The sequence below is a fragment of the Mustela putorius genome, unplaced genomic scaffold (genome assembly GCF_011764305.1).
Source record: "Mustela putorius furo isolate JIRA1106 unplaced genomic scaffold, ASM1176430v1.1 tig00000596_pilon_pilon_pilon, whole genome shotgun sequence".
NCBI lineage: Eukaryota > Metazoa > Chordata > Mammalia > Carnivora > Mustelidae > Mustela > Mustela putorius.
This window is the reverse complement of record NW_025421428.1, coordinates 6,521,976-6,539,973: the sequence shown is the minus strand read 5'-3', so window position 1 is coordinate 6,539,973 and position 17,998 is coordinate 6,521,976. Positions and strand designations below refer to the sequence as shown.

The 17,998-nt window shown below is 43.5% G+C and overlaps 1 protein-coding gene across 1 annotated transcript in view; it reads left to right on the top strand.

Moving 5' to 3' along the window:
- PSMB7 (proteasome 20S subunit beta 7) overlaps positions 1-17,998 on the top strand; it is a 64,453-nt gene that overhangs the window by 12,356 nt on the left and 34,099 nt on the right. The gene's annotated exons all lie outside the window — the stretch shown is intronic.

Here is a 17,998-nt window from a genome sequence, read left to right as displayed (position 1 = left end):
CATTGGGGTAGAAGGCAGATTATAGTGTTAAATAGGATGGTCAAGGTAGGTCTCAAGGTTTCAGTGTGAGAAACCTCCAAGGTGAGGTTTTAGTAGAGGGAAACTAGAGTGGAGGCCTTGAACATGTCTAAGATGTGCACTGTATTTTTTTTTTTGAAAGCTAGAGTGACTGGGGCCCCTCTTGCTATCAAATGATCAAAAGCGTTTAATTCATCTCTGACCTTGATTTCCTCACCTATGAAGTGGTATCAATAGTATTTCCTACATATGCCAGGTTGTAATGATTAGAAATAATGTTTATAAAGAATCTGGCCCTGTGCCTGGCCTCTAATAGTAGCTACTCTTTTCAGATCAGCTTTTAAACATAGGTACTTTAGCTCTAAGTGCTAGACAGAGTATTTTATTTTTCAAGATTTTGTTTATTAGAGCATGCGCAAGTGGGTGGGGGAGAAGCAGGCTCCCCACTGTGCTGGGGGCCCGACAAGCAACTCAGGTCCCAGGACCCAGGGATCCTGATCTGAGCCGAAGGCAGACGCTTAATGGTCTGAGCCACTCAGGGACCACAAGGATTTTTTTTTTTTTTAATGACCACCAAAAAAAGAAGTGAGAAAATGGAGATTTTCAAATTCTGACTTTTATGTTAAATTTGAGTCAAATTGTGTAGGTACAGAAATTTGAACAGGTCATGTATGCTGGTATTTTTCCAGCTGTTATTTACCTGTTACATTTTTTGTGTTGGTATCTTCCCTCCGAAGAGCTAGGAAACTGCTTCCTTGAATAGTTTGGAAATTGCCAGTTTGAGACCTTGCTGTTCCATTGTGTCATCTAGCCTCTTTGAAGGTTTTTATACAACAGATGTTCCCTGTTTGTTGGGGAGAATGATTTACCCCCAGATACCATATGGATGAGTCTTTGTAATTATTTTAAAATGAAGATACTTACAGTAATTTTAGAATTGTTCCAAACTGCTTTATACAAATATATTTGTTATCTTCATCAGAGTACTGTTTTTATTTCTCCCTGTCTGATTGATGCCTTTAAATGGTGGGAAAGATGAAATAGCTTTATATATTCAGTGGTTTCATTTCTTTTCTTTTTTTCTTTTAAAAGATTTTATTTATTTATTTGACAGACAGAGATCACAAGTAGGCAGAGAGGCAGGCAGAGAGAGAGAGAGGAGGAAGTAGGCTCCCCGCTGAGCAGAGAGCCCGATGCGGGGCTCGATCCCAGGACCCTGGGATCATGACCTGAGCCGAAGGCAGGGCCTTTAACCCGCTGAGTCACCCAGGTGCCCTTAATTTCTTTCTTTATTATTTATTTTTTTTTAAAGATTTTATTTATTTGTCAGAGAGAGAGCGAGCATGAGCACAGGCAGACAGAATGGCAGGCAGAGGCAGAGGGAGAAGCAGGCTCCCTGCTGATCAAGGAGCCCCATGTGGGACTTGATCCCAGGACTCTGGGATTATGACCTGAGCCGAAGGCAGCTGCTTAACCAACTGAGCCACCCAGGCATCCCAATTTCTTTATTTTTTAAACAAAAAAATTTTACACTTGCATTTTAAAAGTAACTGAAATGTGCAGTGAACAGTCATACATGCTCTTTACTCGTATTTGTCAGTGAACATTTTACCACTCTTGCTCTCCCTTGCTCATACCTTATTTTAATTTTTTGTGTGGAATCATTTGAGAGTAAGTTGTAAGCAGTAAAGAGCAGACATCATTACCTTCTACCTCTAAATCCTTCATGATGTCCTCTTATTTTACCTTCATAAAGTCACATTTATGAAATTTAATGTTATTTCAAAACAGGTTCATTTTTAAGATGGGAAAATTGATTTGGTTTCTTTTGGTTTGGAACTGTAGTAATTTGCCTTCTGAGCACAATCCTGAATTTATGAAAAGTTATTGACAGCGAGCCGTCAAGCAACCCCATGTTGTGCTCTCTCTTGGCCAACAGTGATCTTGCTGATCCCAGTGTAGTGGGAGCCCAGGGTGATGGTTCCACAGCCTTGCGTTCATAGCATGCTTGTGTTTAGAAATCATTGCCCCACGCAGTCTGGTTTCGTTATCATCGTAAAAGACCGGATTAAGGAGGAGAAACCCATAATCCATGGGTGATAATCCCATAACATGAGACTGTAATCCACAGTGATAATCCCATAACATGAGACTGTAATCCACGAGTAATAATTACTGTGAGCTTTAGTTTGTTCACCTCTTCATTTGTTTATCAGCTCTTTCTTGCTTCTGCACCTAAGCACTGTGGCAGGCTCCACAGAGAGGGGAACGCATGGATCCTTATCCCCAGTACCCTCGCACTGTACTGAGGGAGCCAGATGGACAAACTGACAAGGGCAGTAGGCACGAAGGTCCGTGGAGGCCCAGGGGAGAAAGGAGCACATCGAAATGGAAGGATTTCAGGAAAAGCTTCACTTCACATGAACTGAGTCTTAAAAGAAGCACAAGTTACTTTTGTTCATTTCTCAGGTCCTTATTTAACATTACTACGGGCTAGGCGCGGTGCCGGGTGCTGGGAGTACAGGGATCAGCACAGCACCTGCCCTCAGAACTTGCAGCCTCCTGTGGGAGACACGAATTAAAGTAAGTGCACATTCACTAAAAGAATGCTCTCCAGGGTTAAGTGCCCTGGAGGAAAAGAGCAGTAGTAAGAGAGAGGAGCAGGAAGGATAATGACCGTTGGAGATGTCCTTACTGAGCGAGCGACGTGAAAACATTTCCTAGTGAAGGCAAGTTATGAACATGACAAAACATTCAAGTGGGAATATTACTTGAAAAATAGGTGTGTTTCGTATCCCTCCTCCAAAGTAACCACTTGTAAGAGTTTGTTTTTTCTAGAAAATGTTTTATGAGACACTTTCATAGAGTTCTGTCAGTCTGTGCCTATTAAAAATACACAAATGGTTGGGGGCGCCTGGGTGGCTCAGTGGGTTGAAGCCTCTGGGATCGAGCCCTGCATCGGGCTCTCTGCTCAGCGGGGAGCCTGCTTCCTCCTCTCTCTCTCTGCCTGCTTCTCTGTGATCTCTGTCTGTCAAATAACTAAATAAAATATTAAAAAAAAATACACAAATGGGCCCCGCGTCGGGCTCTCTGCTCAGTGGGGAGCCTGCTTCCCCCTCTCTATTTGCCTGTCTCTCTGCCTGCTTGTGATCTTTGTCTGTCGAATAAATAAATAAAGTCTTAAAAAAAAATACACAAATGGGGCACCTGGGTGGCTCAGTGGGTTAAGCCTCTGCCTTCGGCTCAGGTGATCCCAGGGTCCTGGGATCAAGCCCCGCATCAGGCTCTCTGCTCAGTGGGGAGCCTGCGTCCCCCTCTCTGCCTGCCTCTCTGCCTACTTGCGATCTCGCTCTGTCAAATAAATAAATAAATAATCTTAAAATACATAAATGAAGTCATTCTGTACACACCTTTCCTTTATTGTTAACTTGTTCTGAAGAAGTTCTTTATCAACACATGTAGATCTGTATTGAAATAACAGTTACATAGAAATGCATTATATGGCTGTATCATGATTTACTGACCCATTGTATTGGTGGATATTTTGGTCATCAAATTTTTGCAACAAGTGTGTCTTGGTTTGTGGAGGTGAGTACAAACTTCAGATAAATTCTTAGTGGAATTTCAGGATTAGGGTATGTGTATGTATTGCTCAGATTTCTCTGTTGCAAAGCGGTAGAATTCCTGAATGATGTAAGAAAAGAGGGTTGTGTTGTAAAGGACAGTAGGTGGCTCAACAGAATAGCTGGGAGGGCAGGCGCTGGCTTTGGGGCCCAGAGCGATGTAGAAATCCTGCTGCAGAGTAGCTCACGGCAGGGGCTGCCTCGCTGCTGGGCTTCTGGGGCCTGGTGCTGGGACCTGGCTCACTGCACGCTCAGCCTCCCCGACAGTTTCAGGAACCCAGTCTTCCTGTCATCCCATTCACCACTGCCAGTGCGTTCCTTACAGGGGAAGGTGAGTGCTTCTGATTGGTGGAGCTCAGTCATTCACTTCTAGAGTGTTGAGATTCTCCAGACCTAGGAAGGAAGTCATACCATACACAGTCACTGGTCAGCCCAAGAAAGTAAGAGGGGGCCATATAGTGCATTCTGCTTTTTACTTATTTATTTATTTATTTATTTATTGGTCAGAGAGAGTGAGCACAGACAGACAGAGTGGCAGGCAGAGGCAGAGGGAGAAGCAGGCTTCCTGCTGAGCAAGGAGCCCGATGTGGGACTCGATACCAGGATGCTGGGATCATGACCTGAGCTGAAGGCGTCCCTGCATTCTGCTTTTTGAGACCTGTTGCTTGATTACCCTCCAAAGAGATTGTACTAGCTTTTATTTCTCCCAAGAGAATATGAGAATGCCTTTCTCCTAACAACCTTCCCAGCACTGCGCATTTGTGCTGTCTGATGGGGAAGATGGGAAGAGGGAACACGTAAGCTGAGACGTGAATGGTAGCTAGGAATTAGCCAGGAATTCTGTGGCCCTGCTCCCTGTCTTCAAGAAAGGATATCAGGCCCTGTATACACCAGGGTCTGGTGTAGTTGAGGAACTGAAGGGCCAGAGTTTGCTGGGTGGGTGAGGCAGGTGCAGTGGGTCGGGGGAGTGTTCAGGGCAGGGGTGCAGCTGAAGCAAAAGCGTTCTGGAGCGGGGAGCGGAGGTGTGACTCGAAAGCGAGGCTGGAGAAGGTCCTGTGATATAGCCCCAGTAGTTTGGATTTTGTCCTTGAGGTTCCTGTCTAAAGTTTTCATGCCAGAGAAGGGTGGGATGAGGTTTGCTTGTTAGAAAGGGCAGTCTTGGGTGCCTGGGTGGCTCAGTGGGTAAAAGCCTCTACCTACAGCTCAGGTTGTGATCTCAGGGTCCTGGGATTGAGCGCCACATTGGGCTCTGTCCTTGGCAGGGAGCCTGCTTCCTCTCTCTCTCTCTGCCTGCTTCTCATCTCTCTGTCAAATAAATAAAATCTTAAAAAAAATTTTTTTTTAAGAAAGGGTGGTCTTATAGCTTCTAGCTGGAGGGAGGAGGATTGGCATGGCGGAGTCTGGAGGCAGACAGGGAGATTGCGTCTGGCCAGGTCCGGTGACAATAAGGATGGCCCCTGTCATTAGAGCGAGCACTCAGAAATGAGCCAGCCGTTAGGCCAGATTCCAGGTGTCTGTCGTCCATCCCCTCCTGACTTCTTAGTGTCAGTCCGTTCCTGGGCCTTGACTACAGGGGCAAGTTAATGACAAAACATTCAAGTGGGAATATTACTTGAAAAATAGGTGTGTTTCGTATCCCTCCTCCAAAGTAACCACTTGTAAGAGTTTGTTTTTTCTAGAAAATGTTTTATGAGACACTTTCATAGAGTTCTGTCAGTCTGTGCCTATTAAAAATACACAAATGGTTGGGGGCGCCTGGGTGGCTCAGTGGGTTGAAGCCTCTGGGATCGAGCCCTGCATCGGGCTCTCTGCTCAGCGGGGAGCCTGCTTCCTCCTCTCTCTCTCTCTGCCTGCTTCTCTGTGATCTCTGTCTGTCAAATAACTAAATAAAATATTAAAAAAAAATACACAAATGGGCCCCGCGTCGGGCTCTCTGCTCTTTCTCTCTCCGTCACCTGGGGCCTCTCCCCTTCCATCTGAGCTCTAGGCCTCTTCCTGTTTTGTTTCCTGTTCCTCCCCTAGGCCTTTGTGGCAGCAGAGGCACTTGTACCTCTCGCCCTCTCCTGGGCAGGCTCCTACACCCCACACTCCTGCTCCTCAGCTGGGGTCTAGCCCAGAAGCCATTCCCTCGTGACTGCCCCAGGCTGAGTTAGCAGGTCCCCTCGGGGGCATAGGTGTGAAACATGATTCCGGGATTCCTGCCTTGTCTGCACACCACTTGCCCCGGGTCTTGTCCCTCCTGCGCATGTGAACATTTGAGATCTCGGAGAACAGAATCTGTTTTACCTCCAGTCTCTCAGACTCCTGTGTGACTTGGTGAATATTTGATGGTGAAATAATTTTCTGGTTTGCTAACTTGCTTGTGTCAAAGAGTATCTGAAACTTAGTGTTAGAAACCTTAGCTACTGGTTATTTCTGGTGATTTAACCCTTTACAGTACCTTTGGAAGAGCGTTGCTTTAGATTGTGTTCCATTTGGGGCGCCCCAGGTTAGCTGTGAGAGAATAGCACAGAGCATTGTGTATGTGGTAGGGTTTTTTTTTTTTTTTTCTTAAAAGCTAAATATTATTTCAGATTTCAAGCATATTATGGAACCTCTCTGTGCCAGAGTCCACTAGTACTGTCACATTATTTTCAGTTAAAATTCTATGTAAGGGATGCTGTGGTTGCTGTTTTATTGATGAGAAACCTGAATTTAGAGAAATTTATGGTAACTTGCTCATTTTTGCTCTGCCTGTAAATGGCAAAGCTGGGATCTGAACTCTTCCTGCTCAAGCGAGCCCCTGTGCAACACAGCTGCTTTGATTTTCTCATCTTACAGATGTTACTTCATTAAGCTATTAAGCCTTGCTTCTGAATACTGAAAATATCTATACAAATTCCCGAAGGGCCTTTATTTGTTTTGCTTATTTTTGACTGCCTATGTGCGGATTTTCTATCCTGCATATTAAAAACAGTATTTACTGAAACAGCTTTGTAGTTTCAAAGGAAAAATTTAAAAATTATACATAGTTTTACCATCCAAGACAACACGATTTTTATCTTTTGATTTTTTTCCAGTCCAAGTCCATTGTGAAGAGGTTTACCAGAGAATGTAAAATAAAATACAGGTTTTATACTGTCCTGGCTCTGTCTTTGTCATTTTTTAAGTTTCTTTTAGCCACTGTTGACTTCTAAAAAAAATTAACATATAATCTATTATTTATTTATTCTGTTATTTATTATAATCTATTATATACCCTTCAGGGGTACAGGTCTGTGAATCATCAGTCTTACACAATTCATAGCACCCACCATAGCACATACCCTCCCTAACGTCCATCACCCAGGCACCCTGTCCCTCCCCCTTATTCCCCAGCAACCCTCAGTTTGTTTCCTGAGATTGAGTCTCTTTTAAATCTTTTTATTTTTATTTTTATTTTATTTTATTTTAGTTAATTTTGAAGGTTTTATTTATTTATTTATTTGACAGAGAGAAATCACAAGTAGATGGAGAGGCAGGCAGAGAGAGAGAGAGGGAAGCAGGCTCCCTGTTGAGCCCGATGTGGGACTCGATCCCAGGACCCTGGGATCATGACCTGAGCCGAAGGCAGTGGCCCAACCCACTGAGCCACCCAGGCGCCCCTGAAATTGAGTCTCTTATGGTTTGTCTCCCTTCCCAGTCCCATTTTGTTTCCTTTTTTTCCCTCCCTTCCCCCCCATGATCCCTGCCCTGCCTCTCAAATTCCTCATGTCAGAGAGATCATATAATTAATTGTCTTTCTCTGATTGACTTATTTTGCTTAGTCTAATACCCTCTAGTTCCATTCATGTCATTGCAAATGGCAGGATTTCGGTTTTCTGAAGGCTGCATAGTATTCCGTGTGTGTGTGTGTGTGTGTGTGTGTGTGTGTGTGTGTGTATCTCATAGCTGCTTTATCCATTCATCTGTTGGTGGGCCACTGAGCAGGGCTTGCATGTGTCTTTCCCTAGAACAGTGGCTGTGCTGGGCTGCCTTTCTTCCTAACCAGGCCATTCTTCTGCTTCCGGTTGCTGCTTCCTTCTTTCCCTCCTGCCTTCCCTCCTTCCTCCTCCTTTCCTCACTTCCCTTTATTTCTTTTCTTTTCTTTTTTTTTTTAGGGAGAACTCCACAATTGCCATTTGGTGGATTTTTTTTTTTTTTAAAGATTTTATTTATTTATTTGACAGGCAGAGATCACAAGTAGGCAGAGAGGCAGGCAGAGGGAGAGAGGAGGAAGCAGGCTCTTCGCCAAGCAGAGAGCCTGTTGCGGGGCTCGATCGCAGGACCCTGGGATCATGACCCGAGCTGAAGGCAGAGGCTTTAACCCACTGAGCCGCCCAGGTGCCCCTGGATTTTTTTTTTTTTTAAGATTTTATTTATTTATTTGACAGACAGAGATCACAAGTAGGCAGAGACACAGGCAGAGAGGAAGCAGAGAGGAGGAAGCAGGCCCCCTGCCGAGCAGAGCGCCCGATGTGGGGCTCGATCCCAGGACCCTGAGATCATGACCCGAGCCGAAGGCAGAGGATCAACCCACTGAGCCACCCAGGCGCCCCTGGATTTTGTTTTAATTCGTATTATAGTTGACCCTTGAATAGCAGGGGCAAGGGGTGGGTTAGGCGTACTGTCCCCCTGCACAGTTGAAAAATTCACGTGGAACTTTTGACTCTCCAGAAACAAGTACTAATAGCCTACTGGTGACCGTAGGCCTTACTGATAACATAAACATTCTATTGATGCATATTTTATGTGTCCTGTGTATCATATACTGTGTTCTTACAGTAAAGTAAGTTGAAGAAAACATGATTAAGAAAATCATAAAGAAGAGAAAATACGGGGCGCCTGGTGGCTCAGTGGGTTAAGCCACTGCCTTCAGCTCAGGTCATGATCTCAGGGTCCTGGGATCGAGTCCCACATTGGGCTCTCTGCTCTGCAGGGAACCTGCTTCCTCCTCGCTCTCTGCCTGCCTCTCTGCCTACTTGTGATCTCTCTCTGTCAAATAAATAAAATTCTTAAAAAAAAAAAAAAAGAAGAGAAAATACATTTATAGCACTATAAAAAAATGCACATATAAGTGTACCTGTGCAATTCAAACCTGTTGTTATTCTGGTAAGTGGATTAGCCAAATGTAAAGCTACAGATAGAATAGAAAGCCTTCTTAAATGAAACGTTCCCATGGATTATTAGAATTTACTGTGGGATTGAGGCTTTCCATAAGTGTATCTTAAGTGAGAAAATGAATATTTCATGTAAATTCTCATGTTTTAGTTAAATTATGAGTTTTTTATTACAAGAAATAACTAAACTTTGTAATTAATCTCTTTTTTTTTTCTGAGTGATTTGACAGTAAGAGCTGGAAGCTACAAATTACCCGTAAGACAAGGGTGTCTAAATTTTGTCTACCCATGGGCCTGTATTGGCAACCAGCCAGGTGCCCGAAGGCTACCCTTCATTTACATTGGATAGAAGACACCTGTCTTGTCTTGTGCATCTTTAACATGCTGGCACAGCTCGCTGAACACAGGGTCCAGGAGCCTCCTCTCTGAGGGCTTGCCTGCCTCAGGATTTACTTGGGAGAAGAATGTATCAGATTCCTTGTGGGGTGGCCCTTGGACACTTCTGTCCTAAATCCTTTTTTGTGGACATGGCGTTGACCATAATGACGGCAGTGTTCATCCAGCAGCTTTCTAGCTGCAGTGCCAGCAGCTCTCGTGAGATGCTTTACTGATTTAATCTTCGCAACATTGCGAGGTGGGCACTAGCATCCCTGTCTCACAGATGTGGAAATTGAGGCTCAGAGAAGTGTGTGGAGGTCCTATAGCCAGGGTACGCGTGAGCCAGTGTGGGAGCTGCGGCTTCTGTGACTTCCTTTCCTCGCTGTGTTACTGGTGTGATTGCTGGTGTGTGGCATGTGGTCCAGACCAAATATGATTTGGTCCATTCTTAAAAAAGAAGAAAGAGCCCCTTAGATTTTATTTAATCATTTCTTTTTTAAGAGATTAATTTGCAAGAGACTGCAGGTGATTGATCAGTGTGATTGTTGAAAGCCAGGCAGGATTCTTTGATTTTTCTTTATTAAGAAAGGGAAAAGGGCTTTGGTTGTATGTTTTATAGACAAAATGTGGGCTCTTTTAATTCTCAGATTAATTAGCTTATTCTTTTAACTTGCCAGCTTTTCTTTATTAGGCAAACTAAAGTAGTGTCAGGAGAAGCTTGGGGACCATCTTTTGCTATTAGTTTGGCAGTGTTCCTTGTAGCAGCATTGGCAAGGTATATAAAATTTTTATTTTTGCCCATTTATTCACATAAGAATTAATATGAATAAAATTTCAAGCATGACATTCCTGGAAATGAGGCCCTTGGACAATTTAGGAATACCAACTTAAGGAATAAACATTGTTATGCATCATTAGGGAAGACTTGGGGTCACTGCCAAAGCCATCCAGGTAAAATTTGATCTCCAAATAAACTGGTTGTACATTTTCCTAATTACTGGAATATACCTCTTAAGCCCTAGTTTATAGAGCCTCCTAGCAATTAAAAAGATTTGGGACAGAGTAGTAAATATACTGGATGTCTCACCTTGTGGGTAAAAAAAGAATCTTGGAATTAAGTTGGAACATCGGTAGGGAATTCAGACCTGCCATTTTCTCCATATTTTTACACTAAAGTGCAACCTTTGTGCAGACATTTTGATATTTCCACATAACTTGATTTTGAGAATTTTCCTGCCCTGGATTGAATTAGTGCACTACAAGATGGCAAATGTTTCTTTCACGTTCATTTTCAACTCTGAAATCAGCTATGAACTCATCACTGTATGTGGTTCATAGGCCTACGTAAAAGCCGCCTCAGAGGGCATGTGGACTTCATGGCTCTAGCATTGCTGGAAATCCTTTTTCCTTATAATGTGGGCCACGTGACTGTGTGCGGGAGTTCCACGAGCCTGGGGGTCTCCATCAGTATGACAGTGATGCTCAGAGCCTGTTTTCTGGGGGACAGGGGTTGTGCAATGGAGGGTACGCTATTCCGGTGGGGCCTTTGTCCAGACAGCTAGTGACTATGCAGAGTGGGGTTTCTGTAACCTGGAGTCCAGAGGCATAACCTAGAATACTGGAAAAAGATGGGAGCCTTGGCTCAGTCTTGGTTCTCCTTGACCAGGGCTGGTCACCTAACCCTTCTGAACCTCAAATCCCACATTTTGAAAAAGAAACTGATTTTTTTTTCTTTCTTTCTTTCTTTTTTTTTTTTTTTTTAACTTGGGAAGGTCCCAGGGTTATTGGGGGTACTGGAGTGTCATGTTGTATGTAAACATACTGTAAAAAGTACATGTACTGTTCTGTGTGTTAGTTGATCTTGACATTATTTTTCCAGGTAGTGTGGTTTAGTAAAAAGAGCTGGTCTTTGGAGTCCAACTGGGTTCAGATCTAAGTCCCACATTTATTAGCTTTTGACCTTGAGCACTGATTTCATTCTACAGATTTCATCTGTAGAATGGGGCCTAGAGGAGCTCTCCCATGGGAAACCATACATTAAAACATTCTTTGGGGCGCCTGGGTGGCTCAGTGGGTTAAGCCGCTGCCTTCGGCTCAGGTCATGATCTCGGGGTCCTGGGATCGAGTCCCGCATCGGGCTCTCTGCTCAGCGGGGAGCCTGCTTCCCTCTCTCTCTCTGCCTGCCTGCCTCTCCATCTACTTGTGATTTCTCTCTGTCAAATAAATAAATAAAATAAAATCTTTAAAAAAAAAAAATTCTTTGTTTTGTAGCACAGTAAAGATGTTTAGTGCATGATATTTTGATCATTTAGTGCTAATACATGCCCTGTGTGCAGTTTTGTACACTAAGACTTCTGTCGAAGTTTTTCCTGCTTTGATTAAGTATGATACATTTCAGAAGATTTAAAATGTGCAACACATGGGTATTATGTTGTGTTTTTTTTTTTTTAAAGATTTTATTTATTTATTTATTTGACAAGAGAGATCACAAGTAGGCAGAGAGGCAGGCTGAGAGAGAGAGGGAAGCAGGCTCCCTGCTGAGCAAGAGCTGGATGCGGGGCTCGATCCCAGGACCCTGAGATCATGACCTGCGCAGAAGGCAGAGGCTTTACATGGGTATTATGTTTTAACATTTACTCTGCTGTGGAATGCCAGGAAATGAAACAACTGGAAACCAAAAATCCACAAAAGTTGGATTATGCGTCTTGCTTCCTGGCTGCTGTGAAGGTGGTATAAGCCAATAGATGGTGCCGTTATGTTAGAAAATGAGAAAATATTTACTTGTAAAATTCCTCATGGTGTTGCAGGGTATGTAATTTAGCCACCCCTCACCAGTTCTTAATCTGTTTTGATTAGAGTGACTTTGTTTTTGATTCCATGTAAAAAATAACATTTAATGCCTCTTGTGGGTAAAATTGAATTAGTGTAGATTCCTGTTTTTTTCTGCTCTGAGATTTACCATGATATCTTTTCTGACTTGAGTTCAGTCCTTAGCCTACAACCAGGTAAAAGCCCTTGCCAGACATACCTTTTAGAACAGTTAAATGCACTCCTTGCGGTTCTAAGTTCTTTGCTTTAGACCCCGCTGCAGGGAGAGGGAGGCTAACTAATTCATCTTTACTTGCTCTTGTTCTAGAATTGGGCCAGAATTGGCCGTGCTACAGAAAGGTGCCTTTGTACTCTAAGAACCTAGTGCTTAATTTTGACTTGCTTATAAGACAGACTACGTGGAAAGTCATTTTATGCATCAGAAGACTTCTCGCTGTGGAGTTCATAGAGTGGGGGATTTGCTGTCAGCCATAACGGCCATGACTAGCTTTGTGACTCTGGGTAGGTTCCTTCTCTTGTCTGAACTTAGTTTTTTTTCAGTCTGTAAAATGAAGATAATACCAGCTGGTCCATAGATGGATTCAATGAGAAAATCGATGTACCTGTGCTTTGCACGTTTTGTTCAGTACATAGGATTTCTTATCGTTTGCACACGGGTCTACGGACAAGATAAATCTTTACTGATTTATCTTATCTTATCTGGGTATGTTTTATAAATTATTAAACTCTGTGGTTCTTTGTCCTTGAGAGTTCTGAGGGGGCATGAAAACCTGAGAAAGGTCCGCAAAGTGGAATAAACTGCAGTTTGGGAAGTTACTTTGAAATGTGAGCCAGAGCAAAGGATGCCTTTGAAAGACCTGTCATTTCCAACTGCCTTGAGCTCCTGCAGCAGGAGGGAGCACTGTGTGCCCTGTGCTCACAGTGCTGAGTGTGAGAGCCTAGTGATATGGGAGACTGAGGAAGGAGAGGCCTTTTTTTTTTTTTAAAGATTTTTATTTATTTATTTGAAAGATAGAGATCACAAGTAGGCAGAGAGGCAGGCAGAGAGAGACAGAGAGAGGAGGAAGCAGGCTCCCCGCTGAGCAGAGAGCCCGATGCAGGACCACATCCCAGGACTCTGAGATCATGACCTGAGCCGAAGGCAGAGGCCTTAACCCACTGAGCCACCCAGGCGCCCCAGGAGAGGCCTATTTTAAGGTAATCCTCATCCTCTGTCTTATCCCCTAAGCATTGGGTTGGGTAACTCCTTTGTTGGAAGGAGAACAGTTGTCTGTCCTCATACCTTGTGGAGTTTCTTAAAAATATGTTAATAAAACAAAACTTCCACTTTTTAGGCCTGGATTCCCTGATTTGTTAGTCTTTGCTTAAGAATAAGTGTTTTATAACCTGTCATGTTGATGAGACATTGCAGTTGCAATTATAAGAAAAACTCTGGGGTGCCTGGGTGGCTCAGTGGAGTAGGCATTTGAGGTTAGGTGTCTGACTTCGGCTCAGATCATGATCCTCAGGGCTGTGGGATTGAGCCTGTGGGGAGTCTGCTTCTCCTTCTCTGGGTGCCCCTCCCTCCCTCTTGTGCTCTCTCTGTCTCTCAAATAAATAAATAAAACCTTAAAAAAAAAATCCCTGTTTCCTTCAGGTGCTCTTAGATTATTTGATTTGAGTAAAATTTAATTCCTTTTGACTTAATTTAGAAAAGGAATTGCATTTTTTTAAATTAGTTTTTGAGTGAAAAATGTTATTGGGTGCTTTCAAAATGTATTTCTAAGCATATTAAATGGAATAATTTTTTTTTATTCATTGGGAATAAAAGGTAGACTCTTTGACATTGAGGTACATTTGCTGATGAAAAGGAAGCATTCTTCCCCCTCACGAGGGGTTTAAATGTAATACTCAGTGCTTACTCAGGAGTGAAAACATCAAATTAAACTGTTTATGCTGACAAAGGACAAATCTGGATTTCAGCAACCCATGCAAGATTGTCTGATTGCTTGGCCTGCCTCTCCTTGAAGCTTTTGGCCAGGACTTATAATAAAATGTGTGCATACAATTAAACCATTTCAAGTCGGTGTCTGAGTCTTCCCGGAGTGAGGAGAGGTGCTCCACTGCTCTCTAGTGGCTGAATGTGGTCCCCTGGCAGCAGCTTTGCTTTATATCCATAAATCAGCTCTTCACACATTGGCAGTGTTGGTCTCCAGAGCAGGCACCAATACCAGGAGATTCGTCCTCTTAGACAGGAACAGAGTGAAAAATGATCCTGATCCATGGGTCTCTAGAAAGCACCAAATTTTACCCGGGACGGGTGGCCACTTGACTAACAATGAGCAAGTGTGAGTAAGCACTCTGTCAGAGAGAGCTGACACTGATGGATTAGAGTGTTCTGCGTGGTACTCTCCTACCGCTGCCTACATCCTACATCCTACACCTTGGCAGGCCACAGTGGCAAACAGGTCCTCGGGTACCTCTGACGGCCCGCTCCTTAGCAGAAGGAGCAGCTTTTTTCCTGAAAAGATCTGGTTAAATTGATTTAGGGAAAAGCAATAGAAATCCATTTCCTGCTGCCCGTCAGAACTTCGTGACTTTGAGAAAAGAAATTTTGAAGACCTCTGTGTCCATTAAAACCGCCAGGCCTGGAACTTGTTGAGAATGATGATATAAAACAGCTCCTGGAGGACGGGGACTTTGTCTTAGTGTAATTACAGTAGCTAGCCTTTATTGAGCTTTTACTCTGTGCCCGACATTCTGCTTTCCGTGCGTCATGTCCTGCAGGTTGCCCAGCCCCCCCAGTGAGGAAGGCACGTTCTGTCCTCTCCCCCTCTCATGGGGGGAGAAGCTAGGGCTGGTGGGGCGGGTTGCTGGAGCGAGGCTTCTGGGAGGCCGTCTCCCTCTTCTTGAGGTGGCGGTGCCTCCTGGAGCAGCTTGCAGGGATCCGAGCACCTCAGTGCTGGGCTGGAGGGTGACCCCGGACTGTGCTGCCTCCTGCACAGCAGTGCGTGCCCGGAGCCTGCTCCCTGCTGGACTCCTGGGATGGTTGGTTGGAAGGAATGAGTGGGAAGTTGCCCTTCTAAAGCCTGGAGCCACGAGACCTAGGTTTGGATCTTGGCTTCCCTCCCTACTGACTGTACGGCCTTCACCAGCTGAGCCTGCCTTACCTGGTCTGTAGAAGGAGGAAATTTCTACCTCACTTGAGTTCAGGGCCTGGGACCTGAAAGGCTCCCGATAAATGCTTTTTCCCCTTTTCCAGTTTGGGAGTTTGTAAGCATGGACCTTATTAGAAAAAGCAAATTTCTACCTGCTGGCTTTCAGTTCCTTCTAGAAATTTGACTTAGAGCAGTGGGCTTTAGAAAATTATTTTAGTCTTTTATCGTTTCTTCAGTATATGTCTAAAAACATAGATTCTAGAATTGCTAAGTTTTGATTTAGTACTTGAGTGAACACTATAAAAATACGTGATTCATGTTTTCTCTCTCTCTCTTTTTTTTTAACCCTTCTGTCCTCAAGCCACATTAATGCAGGTGTTCTTGAGGATATGGAACAGATCAAAGTGGTATCTTAGATGGTAAAATTTTCTTGATACATTTCAGATTTTGTCCTGAGTTGGGTTGTTCTCTCCGAAAAAGTTAAGTTCAAACTGAACTACCAGTGCCTATAAGCTAAGATCAGAAGTACCTTCAGGGGTTTTAGAAAATGGAGACTAATTTCAGTGTTCTTTTTTATTTAAAAATATTTTCTGAATGGGACTATTTTAAGATAAATACTCAGAACAGACAGTTGAGTGGTATTGCTAAGCAGTGAATGACATCTGTTAAATCATTTAGAACATTTAACTAAAATCCCAATCTCATTTGAATTTCTGAGCAAAACAACACAAATTAACCATACCCAGATGCGTGCTAATCATTCTCTTGAAATCTGAAGAAAAAGCAATTTAGAAAGCATGCTTTTTTTTTGTGGTAGGGAGCTAAGAAAATAAAGCTGTTTCCATGTTCACTTGGTAATCTTGATTTTAAGCATTTGACTTTGCTACTTAGGAGGCAACACAGTGGAATGGAAGGAGCATCAGATGCTTTTTATTTTTTTTTTTTTATTTTTTTTTTAAAGATTTTATTTATTTATTTGACAGACAGAGATCACAAGTAGGCAGAGAGGCAGGCAGAGAGAGAGAGGAAAGCAAAGCTCCCTGCTGAGCAGAGAGCCCGATGTGGGGTTCGATCCCAGGACCCTGGGATCATGACCTGAGCTGAAGGCAGAGGCTTTAACCCACTGAGCCATCCAGGTGCCCCATCAGATGCTTTTTAAATGCAAGATGATATGGGTTCACAGTCTCAGATTTGCTAATCATTGGTTATGTGATGGGGCAAGTTCCTTACCTCGGAGACTGTCTCCCATTTTGTAAGGTGGGACTTCTCGGACCTGCCCTGTCTGAAGAGCAGTCAGAGCCCATGGAACTCGGCTTTGACATTTCTTAAATGCTCTGTGTGCTGTGTTCATTGTGGTCTCTTTAGTAGTTCGTGTGCCACAGCATAGACTTCTGGAGAAGTGGGATCTGGCTTGGGGCTGATCTGCTCACAGGACTTCATTATTAAGAGGCTTTTTATGTTTCAGACCATCCGAAGGAAGCCCTCCTAAGGACAGTGGTAGAAAGACATGGTGTGTATATTTGTTTGTGATGAGTGATTGCGGTCGTTCCTTGGAACTGTTGACTCGTGCCTGGGTTGACCTTCAGGCCCCTGTATATGAATTTCAGGAGCGAGCTGCGTGCTGCGGTCGTTAGCAGTACGACCGTGACGGCTGGTGAGGTCTTGAGTCTTTTTCTTTTTCTTTTTAATTTTTCATCCCTGTACCGTGGCAAATTCTTATTTTCTGCAAATTTATTCTTTAAAATACTGCAGGTAATGCATGGTCTTTTGAAGAAAAATAAAGTATGAGTAAACCAAATAGTACCACCCAGATGGAAGTGTACTGTTTTGACTTACGGTTTTTCCAGATTTGTGGAATCTGTATCCTCTAAGCTTAGGTGTTAATACTGCTTTTGAACATGTTTTTGCCCTATTGAATATTTTAACATGGACATCTTCTCATTGCCAAAAAAGTATTGTCATGTTTAATGACCGTATATATAATAATTTTTTGCCCTGTCATCTGATTGTTGGATCTTTGCATTTACCTCTAGCTTTTTTCTTCTTTTTTTGCTAATCTAAACAGTGATCTTTTTATATACATAATTTGCATATTCACCCATTTATTTCTTTAAAATGACTCTCTAGCAGTGGAATTGCTGGGGGGGATATATACCTTTATGCTTTCTGATGGATGTTTCTAAACTGCCCGTTTGGAAAGTTCTCTTCATTTTTGCTTCTACAAGTGTGTTAGATGTTCCTTTTCACTGCACTACAGCCCTGGGTAGGATTCTCCTTAATCTTTGTTAATGTAAAAAGAAAAAACAAAGGTATTTAATTTAAATTCAGATTTCTCTGATTACTAGTGCCCTTGAACAGCATTTTTAAGTGTGTACAGGCCGGTGCCTTTTTTCCTTTTTGTCAACTGCTGTGTCCTTTTTTCTGTTGCCAGATTGGCATATTTTTGACTCTTTTTAGTTACTAATGTCCTGCATGCTGTCCATCTCTTTCTGAGTTTCGGGGCATAGATTTTACATGGTTTACAGGAGTTGGTCTCTCCCTACCCCTCCCTAAGCCCATGGCCTGCTACTAATAAGAGCAGATACTTCATTTTACAAGAGTGGTTGGAGCTGTGGCCCCTTGTGGCAATTTTGCCTCGGACCCCCTTCTCCTGGAGATCAGCAGCATGGGTGACCCACACTGTCATCTTGAAGTGACTCAGTCCCTGACAAAGATGGGGTACAGACCTTTCTGGGACCCTGCAGGGCATTCTGCTGTGGGAGGAATTCTTTGAATGGCCCCCGAACAGGAGCAGCCAGGCTGAGGTGGTGCCTGGCTGATGGCTGCAGTGGGTTGGGGCGTGCGGGGTGGTTCCTGGCCCTCGGGTGGAAGAGGGCTGAGTTGCATGTCCTTCCCC